This window comes from Phyllostomus hastatus, unplaced genomic scaffold (assembly GCF_019186645.2).
Source record: "Phyllostomus hastatus isolate PE091 unplaced genomic scaffold, TTU_PhHast_1.1 phas_scaffold_93, whole genome shotgun sequence".
In the NCBI taxonomy this organism is placed as follows: Eukaryota; Metazoa; Chordata; class Mammalia; order Chiroptera; family Phyllostomidae; genus Phyllostomus; species Phyllostomus hastatus.
Window position 1 is genome coordinate 13,841,499 of NW_025334042.1, and position 13,654 is coordinate 13,855,152.

Consider the following 13,654-nt stretch of genomic DNA (forward strand, 5'->3'; position numbering starts at 1 on the left):
TACCTACTATGTCCGTGCTGTCAGGTGTCAGCAAATGATTATCTTCCCCTGCTGAGGAACAGTAATACCTTTCTGAAGGACTATTATTATCTTATCAAAAGTCAAAGATACATGAATGAATCAATGAAATATTAAATGCATTATTATATAACTTGTTAAACTTGATAATCCTTGCTAAAAGATAAGTATTTGGTGATCTGCTAGTTAATAAGCATTGTCAGATTTAGATGAAAAGCATGTATAAGATTTTTGGAACAATTTGCATTTGAATTAAAATGTGTGCACTTTAACAGCTGGAAAAATGGACAGAAGTCATTTTCCTATAGGGGTAAAAAAAATAGAAAATTGCTTACCCAGAAGATATCAGCATGAACAGATGATAGTTAAAGATCAAGCTCACTGATTATAAGTGCTATTTTAGAAGTCTCACTTCTGCACAGTTCCTGTAGCATTTGCAGTATTCAGGCTTTTTCATAAACCATACATATGTGGCTATAAGAAGTCAAAAGTAATTTGATGTCTTGCTGTTTCCTATTCAAACTTGAAATGAATGGGGATATGGAAATGTTATAGCAGTAAAGACAGTTTGCTGATTCTGTTATGCCTACCTTGGTCAGTGTGAGTCTTGATAGTAATACCTTCAGCTTATTTTAAGATATATAGAAAGTTCACTAGAAGAAAGGGCACAAAAGCATAAATCTTTGTTATAAGTAATAGTAGAGATGACACTTTGACTCCACAGTTCACTCTTTCTAAAGGGTCATGTGGCTCCACCTTAGTTTCTCTATACATACATTTTGTTTTGCATTGTTTTGTGTTTTTTGCTTTTTTATAAAAGTTTTCTTTCTTTTTTCTAAATATTTTTTTTAATTTGTTGATTAGAGAGAGAGAGAGATGGAGAAAAGCATCTATTTGTTGTTCCATTTATTTATACATTCATTGGTTGATTCTTATATGTGCCCTGACCAGGGATCAAACCCACGACTTTGGCTTATTGGGATGACACTCTAACCAACTGAGCTACCTGGCCACAACCTGTTTTTTCGGTTTTTGTTTTGTTGGTTTGTTTTTTTTTTTTTTTTGAACCAGTGTGTATTTCAGAAATTTGGAAAAGGTTCCAATTGGGTGGCCCCAGTTGAAGTTGGGCTAGAACCTGTTGCCCAGGACTGGGCAGGTGAAATAAAAATGGTGTATCTGGAGCCAGGACCTCAGAGCTGCAGGATGATGTTGGGGCCTGTGCAGTTTGGCTCTGTGTTAGGAACTCCATACACCATCCTCAATCATCATAGCATGGATTGTCAGAGACAAACACCAACAAATCATTTAATAATAAATCTGTCACTTTCCCAAAGGCCCCACTGGAGTCAGCCAGATGTTGAACCTTGCCTTCTGTGTTGTGGGCTTCTCCCCACTCTTCAGTCACAAAGATGTACCACCTACCCATTTCCACTACCTCTGCCACCCACCACCTACTTGACTAATAGACTTGAACACTTACAGCCATCCAGCCCTAAAGATAGGGAAAGAAACCTCGATGTCTTTGGATTTCACTTTATAATATTTATTTTAAAATAAAAAATAATGTTACATTATAATGTTTACCAGATACATAATAATGTTATCACAGCAGTGATATATAAGGCAGAAGTCAATCTGCAATACATAATCAGCAACATGATATGGGGATTGTGGTGACTGTGACATGATTTGTTACATACAGTACAGGATGAAAAAGGACCAGGACATGATTATGACTTGCAACTCCTCTTCTGCACCTAGAAAAATTATGCTTCTGAGCTGCCATTTTTAACTAAGTTTGGCACCAATCAAACTGGAAGCACATGAATTATACATTACCATTTCTGAGCAACAGGTGAGTATTCAGTTTCCAGTTCACTCAAATTAATTGTCTAATTCTTTGTCCCTTTCCACTAATATCTCCAATCTCTTAATTTGTGTTTGCATCTGCTAAAGAAAAAAAAAGGAGCGGGCGGAACTCAGGTTGCATTTGTATCTATGATCCCCAGAATAGAGTGGTCTTTCCCATGTTCTCACTTTTTTCTCTTTCTAGATTTAATTTTGTCCTTTTTTTTAACTATGGGATTTTCCCTACTTTAGATATATAGTAAATGACAACTTCTCAATTTTGCCAACACTTCTTCCAGAAGGGGCTGGTATATTTATAATAAGGTATGGAACCAACAGAGGCAGAAGTATCAATTTTTAGCTGAGTGTTGAGTCCTGTTCAATAAACTGCCTCGCTCAGCCATGGTCACTGTGTAATACACAGTTACCTCACCACTGGTCTAGGAAAGCTCTATGCTTATGTCTGTGGATGCTGGAAATCTGAAACTGATCCTTGGCCAAGATAAGAATGAGGATAAACTATATTAGTTACTGATTTGGAATATGATGTTAAAAGTACTAACTTCCCTGGATGCACTTGGTGCAAGCTTATCTACATTGTTTAGAAATGTTTATTTATTATTTTAAAATTTATTTGTTTTTGATTGTTGTTCAAATACAGTTGCGTCCATCCGCCCCCCAACACCCTACTTTTTCCTGCCTCTCACCTTCAGTCCACCCCCTTTGGCTTTGTCCATTTGTCCTTTATAGATGTTCCTTGACTTCCTGTCCCCTGTTCTCCCCCTTTATCCCCCTACCTCCTCCCCTCTGGTTACTGTCAGATTGTTCTTAATTTCATTGTCTCTGGTTACATTTTGCTTGCTTGCTTGTTTTGTTGATTTAGTTCCACTTCTCAATGAGATCATATGATACTTGTCTTTCACTGCGTAGCTTATTTCACTTAGCGTAATGCTCTCCAGTTTCATCCATGCTGTCACAAAGGGTAGGAGCTCCTTTTTTCTGCTGTGTAATATTTCATTGTGTAGATGTGCCACAGTTTTTTGATTCACTCATTTACTGATGAGCACTTAGTTTGCTTCCAGCACTTGGCTATTATAAATCATGCTGCTATGAACATTGAGGTGCATAGGTTATTTTGAATTGGTGTTTCAGGACTCTAAGGGTATAATCCCAGCAGTGGAATTGCTGATAAAAAGGCAGTTCCATTTTTAATTTTCTGAGAAAATTCCATATTGTTTTCCACAGTGGCTGCACCAGTCTGTATTCCCACCAACAGTGCACTAGGGTTCCATTTTCTCTACAACCTTGCCGATACTTGTTTGTTGATTTGTTTATGATGGCCATTCTGACCAATGTGAAGTGATATTTCATTGTGCTCTTAATTTGCATCTCTCTGATGGCTAGTGATGCTGAGCACCCTTTCACATGTTTATATTAATGTTTTAAACCTGCTTTAACTTATTACACATCCTGGCTTTACTTACATGGATTGTTGATTATGAAAGACCCCACTCTAAACTTTTGACTGAGCTCCCGTCATATAAAGATGCTTTGTTCATATCCCCGTGCTTCCCAGTCTGGGAACAAAGTGCATTCCATGTGCCTGAGAAGGGATCTTGGCAGCCGGAAACACTTGATGACCAATCGCCTGTCTTTTCTGTCTCCTCTTGTACTGTATCCTTTACTTTAAATAAGGACTAATGTGCATCTTTCTTGCGCATTAGTCTTGGGGATCTGTGCATCTTTCAATTACCAGATCCTGTGTAATCAGTGCAAGCACATCCTTTACAGGGTTCTTTTAAGAACAGAAAAGGAGCCATAGAACTACTTTTCCAATCACTCACCTTTGAAATAGTCAGTTGTGTATAAACACTAGCATCCAAAGATTTAATTTCTAAGAAAATGGTGATACTGTTTAGAGACTAAACAGTATCTCTCACTTTGTTTTTTCACTATTTGCAGTGTGACAACTGTATCATAATTTTTTAAGTTAAACACACAAACACACAGTATATGAATGACTTAGAATATAGATTGAAAGAGAGGGTGTGGAAACATATATATATATATGACAGGTGACATAGTAGTTCCTGGGGCTAGAATCCTAGTCCTAACATTTACATTTTTTAAAATCTTAGTCACTTATTGTTGATTATCTGCTTCAGTTTTCTCATCTGTAAAATGTAGATAGTAATAGTACTAAATTAAATCAGTTTGTGCATGTCTCATAGTGAGTGGTCAGTTAGTATTAGCTATTATTATTATTATTGATTCTATAATGTTTATATAAGACATAAAATGGACAAAAATAACATTGAAAAGGAATTGGAACTATTTTCCATAATTTGGAGATTTTTCACATTAAGAGTAAGGTTTAGAACAGCATAACTCATACTTTTAAATATTTGTATAATGATTTTAAGTTTATCATAGTAATAATAGTACCACAAAAGTAAGTACGTGGATATTATTCTTTAATTGTGAATATTTTTGTTCCTAAATCATATGGAGTTCTTTTTGAAAAAGAATGTGTGAATACAAAGTATTATATAAGGGTTAGTGGTTACTATTTATTTCAGTCTAGTTACTGGTTTCAGTGCAAAATGATGCTCTTGCAAAAACTAGTTATTGTCTACAGCACATCATTTGAGCAGAAAAGCAGTTTTCAACAGGTGTGCCACAGAATTTTTAAAAGTGCTGCAGAATTTTGAAAACATGCAATCCCTGATTATTTAGTCAGGAGCACTGACCTCTTTTCCCTTAGATTGTTAAATTAAAAAAATAAGAACAGCCAACACAACAATAGCTGTATGGTGTGAATGTATTTATTTTGTCAGATCAGCAAAAGAATAGATTTTGGGTGCACCACAGTTTTAGTAATTAGCTTATGTGTGCCAGGAGAGGAAAATGTTGAAAATCGCTGGAGTAACATGAAGAAGTGTGACTGGTACCGAAACTACTGCACTGTGGTCATCACTGAGACCGAACTGGTCCGTCATGATGTTTCGACTTCTTGCTAAATCAATCTCCAAGGTGCACTTCACTCACAGTGTGAGTGTGAGGCTACTTACCTGGTCAAAGTACATCACTTTTGTCCTCCAGTTTTCATATTGGCTTCCTGTCAGGGTTTGCATTGATTTTAAAGTTTTATCGTTGATGTTTCAGGCACTTAATGGCCTGATACCTGCTTATATTAATGATTTGCTTATCCCCATGGGGCAAGAATAAATTTTGAGATATTCTTCTGCTAGCAGGATGTCAGTCTTAAATGTCACCTTGAGATTAAGAGTGCAAAGGCTTTTTGTCTTTTGTTCATGTTCTTTTTGCGATCAATTAAGACATTAGAAAATAACACATCTTTTCTAAAGGTCAGTGGGGCATCATGAGGAAAAATAGCAAGACCTTTGATTTATCAAATTAATGTATGTTTCTACATTTTAAATAAGATTTGTAATAGATGGAATCTCCTAGAAATGTTACAATAAAATAGTGCATCAATGAAATGTGAAAATTATTAATATAATATTCTTATACTACTTTTAAACTTAGAAAATAAATGCTGTGTTACCGAGTGAAAGAATATTTTACTTGCTCTCATCTGTGACATTAACAATGGTCTCTTTCTTTCTCTCTTTCTTTCTTTCAAAAGTCAATCTCTCAAGATGCATTTTTTAATATTCTAAAATATTTGGGGTAAAATTCATGAGTGCAAAATTGCTGTAGTATATTTTCTAATCAATCGTAAATAGCCTTTACAAATTTAGTGTTTGATTATGAAGACTGAGTTATGCAATGTGTTTATGTTTGATATATTTGGTTAATGATATATGATTAATGTCAATCAATTGCTTTCTTGTGAAGGAAATAACTTTTATGTGAGTGTAAAGTGTTAAAACATATTATAGAAAATTAACTATTTATCACTGCACATGGTTTTTTAAAGGAGTATTAATTCATGAATAGGTAAGCCAATTTTTATGTCCTAGTATATTCTTTTTTTAATTTTTAATTTTTAACTTTTAATTTAATTTTATTTTTTAAATTGTGGTTCAAGTATAGTTGTCTCCATTTTTCTGCCCCCACTTTCCCCCACCCCTCCCACCCTCAGTCCTACTCCCCTTTGGCTTTGTCCATGGATCCTTTATACGTGGTCCTTGACGACCCTTCCCCTTCTTTCTTCCCTTATCCTCATCCCCCCCTCCCCTCTGGTTACTGTCAGTTTGTTTGTTCTTTATTTCAATGTCTCTGGTTATATTTTGTTTGCTTGTTTGTTTTGTTGATTGGGTTCCATTTATAGGTGAGCTCATATGGTATTTGTCTTTCACCACCTGGCTTATTTCACTTAGCATAATGTTCTCCAGTTCTATCCATGCTGTCACAAAGGGTAAGAGCTCCTTCTTTCTTTCTGCTGCATAGAATTCCATTACGTAAATGTACCATAGTTTTTGATCCACTCGTTTATTGGCAGGCACTTAGATTGCTTCCAGCACTTGGCCATTGTAAACTTTGCTGCTGTGAGCATTGGGGTGCATAGGTTATTTCAAATTGGTGTTTTAGGATTCTAAGGGTATAATCCCAGCAGTGGAACTGCAGGGTCAAATATTCTAGTATATTCTATAAAACAATCTCTTGTATCTATCCACCTATTATTTTGTTTTGTATCTCAGTTCACTGCCTTGTCTGCACTTGCTATATTGATATTTGATATTTCATAACTTGCTATACATCCAATCCTCTGTGCATAAGATAAAGTACAAGAAAGTATCTTGAACACTGAGTGCTAAGTAAGTGTGACATATAACCATAATTTAACCATTATTATTTTGTGCGAAGGAAAATTTTGCCTATGAAAATGACCTGTCTTAAGAAGATATTCTTCCTACTCTGCTATCTCTCTTACATACAATCTGATTTTTCTATAGGTATATAATGGTATTCCTTCTTATATATGGCAAAAAAAAAAACCACCTTTAATCTTCTATAATATGGTAAAAGTAAAAGAAATTATTCTTCCTGGACTTTTAGGTGAGGTTCTTTGCTAATAGCTCAAATCAAGATATGAAAAGTGAAAGACCAACTATTTATTAAAAGAGATTTTAAAGCTGTATATAATAATAAGCCACCCGATATAAACTTTTTATTATTTGTGATTCAATTTCTATTTTTCATAATATGAATGACTTGATTTATAAAAGGCTAAGTTAGCCATTTTTTACACAATTCATAGTATAATTTTCTTATATTTGAAAATAAGTTTTATAGTATATGAGGAAAAATATGTTAAATATATCTGATACTTTGGAATTCATTATCACTGAAAAATTGATAATGAAGCCTCTTCATGACATACTGTGTAAAGTACACATGTATCATGTTGTTGATGTTGATTGATAATATTGACAGTTTTATTACTAAATCCCTAAGCAGAAGAAATACTGAAAATCAGATTTTTAATCAAGTTTTTTCTTGCTTTAAAATGCAAACCATGGGCTCAGCTCTAAAATTAATTTTTCAAATATTGTTAACTATAATACTTTAATAATCAAAATATATGATAAATCTTAATGAATATATTTTGGCCATTGGTTTTCTGTAATTATTCAGTTTAGCTGCCTCAACAGTTTATTTGGTCTGTCCTTGGAAGTATCTTCTTTTTATATATTCTAAATTTCCTTTCATTGTGTTGCAATTGGATTCATTTGCCTATGGAGTGTGTAATCATATTTATTAGATTATTATTATTAGGTTGAGCCATGTAAAATTGCAGATATTTAATAGTTTTTGACCTACAGATACATTAGCTTGAGATTGAGAAAAATATTAATTATGTACCAGAAGGACAAATGAAAAGAAAGCCTTTAATTCATGATGGATGACCAATCTTTAAAAAGTTAGTTTTTCTTATAATAAAACCTTTAAAAAGTTATTTTTCTTATATTAATATAATGCTTTTCTTATAAAAGAATTATATAATACATAATAAAGAAAACTTTTATTTATAGAGAAATACACTAAAATACTATAGTATCAAATTAATTTATATTACATCATTATTTATTATACTATAAAATTTATTCTGCATAAATGTGCAGTATTCCTCTCTAAGATTCATATTTTGTCTAAAGACTTTTCACAACAGCTTACAATTGTGATTAATAGTTTTTAGAACACATAAAGGAATTTGAACCTCACACTTTTTCCCATTGTATAGTACACTTTAAGTGCACTAGGAACAGATTTCTCCGGCAGTAGGAACAGATTTCATTGTTTCCCATCTTAATTTCTGACCTACCAATTCAGCTTACATGTTACCTGTTAATAAAATGTGTCATTTTAGGTCATACCATTAGTTCCCAAAACTCTTCAGTAGTAATTTCTTTCTTATGAAACTCCAGTATCCTGGAAATTATGTAGATATATGGCTTCTTTGGGAAAATTCTTCAGGTTTCCATAACTGCACCTGATCAATTTTAAGGTCTCCCATAATTATCGCCCAAATATAAGCAATTCACTTTTTCTGAGGTATCATTGTAATGATCAGATTGAGTCTTATACATTTAAGTCTTCTTTTTTTCTTTTAAGATTTTATTTATTTATTTTTAGAGAGGGAAGGGAGGGAGAAAGAGGGAGAGAGAGAAACATCAATGTGTGGTTGCTGGGGGGTCATGGCCTGCAACCCAGGCATGTACCCTGACTGGGAATCGAACCTGCGACACTTTGGTTCGCAGTCTGCGCTCAATCCACTGAGCTATGCTAGCCAGGGCAACATTTAAGTCTTAAGAGACTTAAACCTACTTGGCTCTTAAATAAGAACTCCAAATGGAAACAGATAATATTTTTTTTGTAAAAATAAACATATAACTTGTTTTTACTACAGATTTGTGTCAAACTGTACACTCATTTATTGCTATTTCTAAACCAAAGTCTACAACTCTGAGAACAGTGTCAGCCCAGAGAATAGTAAGGTCATATAAGAGTGGGAGGTGTTATTCTGTTAATTTCTTATATTGACTTTTATCTTGTTATTTCATATCTTGTCTTCATTGATACCTGTGCTAATTGACAATAATGGTCATCTTTTGTTCTAACAATTATACCAAGGATTCTTCTCTCAATACTCTAAAGTCCAGTTATTAGTATTATAGGCTTAGTTCTTGACTCACATCTTCTCTGGAAGATCAGAAGAGGCAAATTCTCCTGAGGTCTTCAGTCATGTTCCTGCTCTCCTGCTCTGTTCCTTCCCACAGCCTCACTTTCACACCCAGGTTTCTGCAGGCAGATTTTAATTTTAATTTTAGTTTTCTGTAAGTTTTACATCAGTTTGTCAACACTAGTGATAAAGCTCTGAATTGGCTACAGCTTTTTATAAGGCTTTTAAAAGTGTATTTTATGCTAATAAAACAAAAACATTCTTAGGTTTAGTTTGTAGGAAATGTGAATGACTTCACTCTGCAGAATACTCAAAAACAAGTCCTTTCTGTGCCTCCTTATCTCATCTTGTCTCATCCTTCTGCTTCTCTTCCTCCTCCATTTTCTTTTCTCCCCACCCCCCGCCTTTTTTTTTTTTTGCCCCATTCATCAATTGCCTTAGTCTTTTTGTTTGAGATTCTTTGACAAAAATTCCATAGACTGGATGGCTTACACAACAATTTATTTCTTGCAGTTTCTGTAGGCTGGGAAGTCTAAGACAAAAAGTCAACAGATTTAGTGTCTAGTGAGAGTCCATGTCTTGGATCATAGATCTCACTACGTCCTCACATGGTGGAATGGGAAAGAGAGCTCTATGGGACTCTTTTATAAGAGCACTAATCCCCTTCATGAGGGATCCACCCTCATGACTTAATCACTTTCTGAAAGCCTCACCTCATAACACCATCATACTGAGAGTTACAATTTTAACATGAATTTTGAAGGAAATATAAACAGTTAGTTTGTTACACCAATTAAATTCAATTTAAAGTCACCAAATTTTATTCAGCTCCAAGCACCAGTCTTAAACTAGACATACAATGTTTGCAAGAATTTGGTCCTAGGTCTTATTGAGTGTATAGTGCTATAATACTAGCATACCATGCTACAATACTGAGAGTTGAAAACTGACTGAAGAGAACAGGAGAAAGTAACTAAGTCAATATGAAGAATTGGGAGTAATGAAAGAGGTACATTTCAGGTGAACTTCAAAAATAAGTCATATTTTACAGTATGGAGTGGAGGGAACAGGGAAGTGATTTTTAAGAATGGGGATGCCACATGTACAAAGACACAGCAGCATGAAAAATCATGACCTATTAAGGGAACAAAAGGCACCATGTTGGAGAGACAAAGGAAGAATAAATCTAAAACTTGAGGTAGTCCATCTTGAGTCATATGTGTGTTGTTTAATCTCTATTTAGAGGTGTTTTGGGTTTTCTAACTGATCATGAATCTCATTATCATTATGCCAGTGGGATGTGTAGCTTATCTTGATATGTAAATATAACCAAAATCAGAATATTTCTGTGTTTGGCCACTTTGGGAGCTAATGACTGGATTACTAGTTGTAACTCTATTTATGGGGTATAACTCTTAGATGTTACTTAAATGTCGCAAGTTATGGAAATGGTGAAGTTAATTATGGTATATCTGTAAAACAAATTGTGGAATAATTTAAAAATGACTGAAAGATAATAATTAAAAAATAATGAAATTGAAAAATGACAATAGCATGTTGGATCCCTCACTCACTTAACCCGTGAACAGATCGTACACATGCACACACTGAAATCAAGCATCTATTGAAATCCTGGCTTTGCCATTTACTAACAGTGATACAGACAACCCCATTACAAAAGTATTCTGCCTGTGGCTCTTACATTCTAGCAGTAAATAATGAATAATGAACTAGCATATATATAACATACCATATGTTACAGTCTTTATGAAAAAAATAAAACTGGGTAAGAGAAATAGGGGGTAAGAAAGGTTAAAGTACATGGTAAGCACTTTGCTAAAAGGTTTTAGAGAAGAAATTGTAATTATGTCACTTAAGCAATGTCTAAATAAAGTAAAAAAGTCAATTAGGTATTTGGAAATGGTGTTGGAAAAAATAGACAGATATGGGAAAAAATTAAACTAGAGCAAATGGATTAAAGACTTAAATGTTACACTCAAAGCCATAGAAATCCTGAAAGAAACATAGGCAGTAAAATCTCATACATCTCTAGTAGGACTATTTTTTTCTGACATATCTCCTCAGGGAAGGGAAACAAAAGAAAATATAAACAAGTGTGACTACATCAACTAAAAAGTTTTTGCATGGCAAAGGAAATCATCAACAAAATGAAAAAACAACCATTGAACTGGAGAACATATTTGCTAAAGAGACATCTGATAAGGGGTTATTATACAAAATTTTTAAATGATAAATTTTTTAAAGATTTTATTTATTTATTTTTAGAGAGGGAAGGGAGGGAGATAGATAGAGAGAGAGAGAAAAACATCAATGTGCAGTTGCTGGGGGTCATGGCCTGCAACCCAGGCATGCACCCTGACTGGGATTCGAACCTGCGACACTTTGGTTCACAGCCCGCGCTCAGTCCACTGAGTTATGCCAGCCAGGGCTAATTTTTAATGAACTTATATAACTCAACACCAAAAAAACAAGCAATCTGCCTAATCAACAAAACAAACAAGCAAACAAACTATAACCAGAGACACTGAAATTAAGAACAACCTCGTTAGGTTACTGTTGTAACCAGAGAGGAGGTGGGAGGTGATAATGGGGGGAAGAGGGAGAGGGTTTTCAGGAACAACTATAAAGGACACATGGACAAAACCAAGGAGGGGGTGGAACCAGGGGAGGGAGGTAGGGATGGTTGGGATTGGGGGAAGTGTCGGGGGTAAATGCAAACAACTGTATTTGAACAACTATAAAATAATTTTTAAAAAAATTACGAAGAACTTAAATAGATACTGTTCTAAAGAGGACATACCAATGGCTGATAGACATATGAAAAGAAACTCAACATCACTAATCATCAGAGAAATGTAAATTAAAGCGACAATGAGATATCACCTCACAACTGTTAGAATGGCTGTCATCAATAAATCAACAAATGAAAAGTGTTGGTGAGGACATGGAGAAAGGGGAACACTTTTGCTCTGTTGGTGGGAATGCAGACTGGTACAGCCACTGTGGAAAGTAGTATGGAGTTACCTCAAAATATTAAACATGGAACTGCCTTATGACCCAGTGGTTACATTTTTGGGAATATATCCAAAGAAACCCGAAACCTTAATTTGGAAGAATATATGCACCCTTATGTTCAATGCGATGTTATTTACAATAGCCAAGATTTGTAAATAGCCTGAGTGTCCATCAGTAGGTGAGTAGATAAAAAAGCTGTAGTACATTTACACAATGGACTACCACTTAGTCATAAAATGAAAAAAATTTTACTTTTTGCAACATCATGGATGGACCTAGAGGGCTAAGTGAAATAAGCCAGAAAAAGACAAGTACCACATGATTTCACTTACATATGGAATCTAATAAATAAAATAAATGAACAAACAATGTAGAGACAGAATCATGAATACAGAGAACAGACTGACAGCTGTCAGAGGAGAGGGTTTTGGGGCCTAGATGAGAAGAGTAAAGGGATTAAGCAAAGAAAAAAAGACAGACTGAGTCACAGACACATACAACGTTATGGTGATTGCCAAAGGGGAGAAGTTGGGGAGATGTAGAAGATGGGAAAGGGGGGATAATTGGTGAAAGAAGGAGACTTGACTTGGGGTGGTGAACACACAATGCAATGTACAGATGAGGTATTATAGAAGTGTACACCTGAAATCTATATAATTTTATAAACCAATGTCACCCTAGTAAATTAAATAAAATAGTAAAAAAATAGATATTTTGGTGAAGAAATTTCCAGGAGAAGGAAACAGCAAATACAAAGACTTTAAGGTAGTAGAAAGTCTGGTGTATTTGGGATAAAAAAAGGAATAGTTGAAGTAAAGGAGAAAGAGTAGGAAATAAGGTCAAAAAGTTTATCTAAGACTTTAAAGGCTATTTTATGGACTTTTTATTTTTGCTGAATGTTGGGCAGGCATTTTGGCAGACAGAGAAGATATAGTGATGTATAAGACTTACATTGTTCCGAATGTCAGAGAGTTTAAAGTCAATCAAAGAACACAGTAAATCAGGGGTGTCAAACTCATTTTCACCGGGGGCCACATCAGCCTCGTGGTTGCCTTCAAAGGGCCAAATGCAATTTTAAGACTGTATAAATGTAACTGTTCCTTCACAGTTAAGCAAGAGCTCAGCTGAGTAGCAACAAGGTGCTGGGCTGGGTAAAACAAGGTGGATGGCCAGATTCAGCCTGCAGACCTTGTGTTTGCCACCTATGCAGTAAATCCTCCCTCCCCAAATATTATTTAAAAGGTTTAAAGTTTTTAAGTAAATTTAAAGTAAAATTACTTAAGTCAATTTACTAATGCCACATGCCTACTAAAAACAAAAGTTGTATTTGAATGTATCATTTTATTGAAGAACACTTGTTACTGTGAATTTATTTCACATGAACACTGGTGACACTCATAGAAGATTACCTATGGTCTATCATTCCTCAATTATTGTCAGCCATAATTGTCTTCCTTTAATATCTAAAATAAGAATACATCTACTAAGACCCCCTAACCTAACCCCCACAGATGTTGGAATATATATTGATCCTAACTATTATACAATATGGGATAGAATTAAGAGATAATCTGAAAAATAGCAAAGGTCAAAGGAAAAATA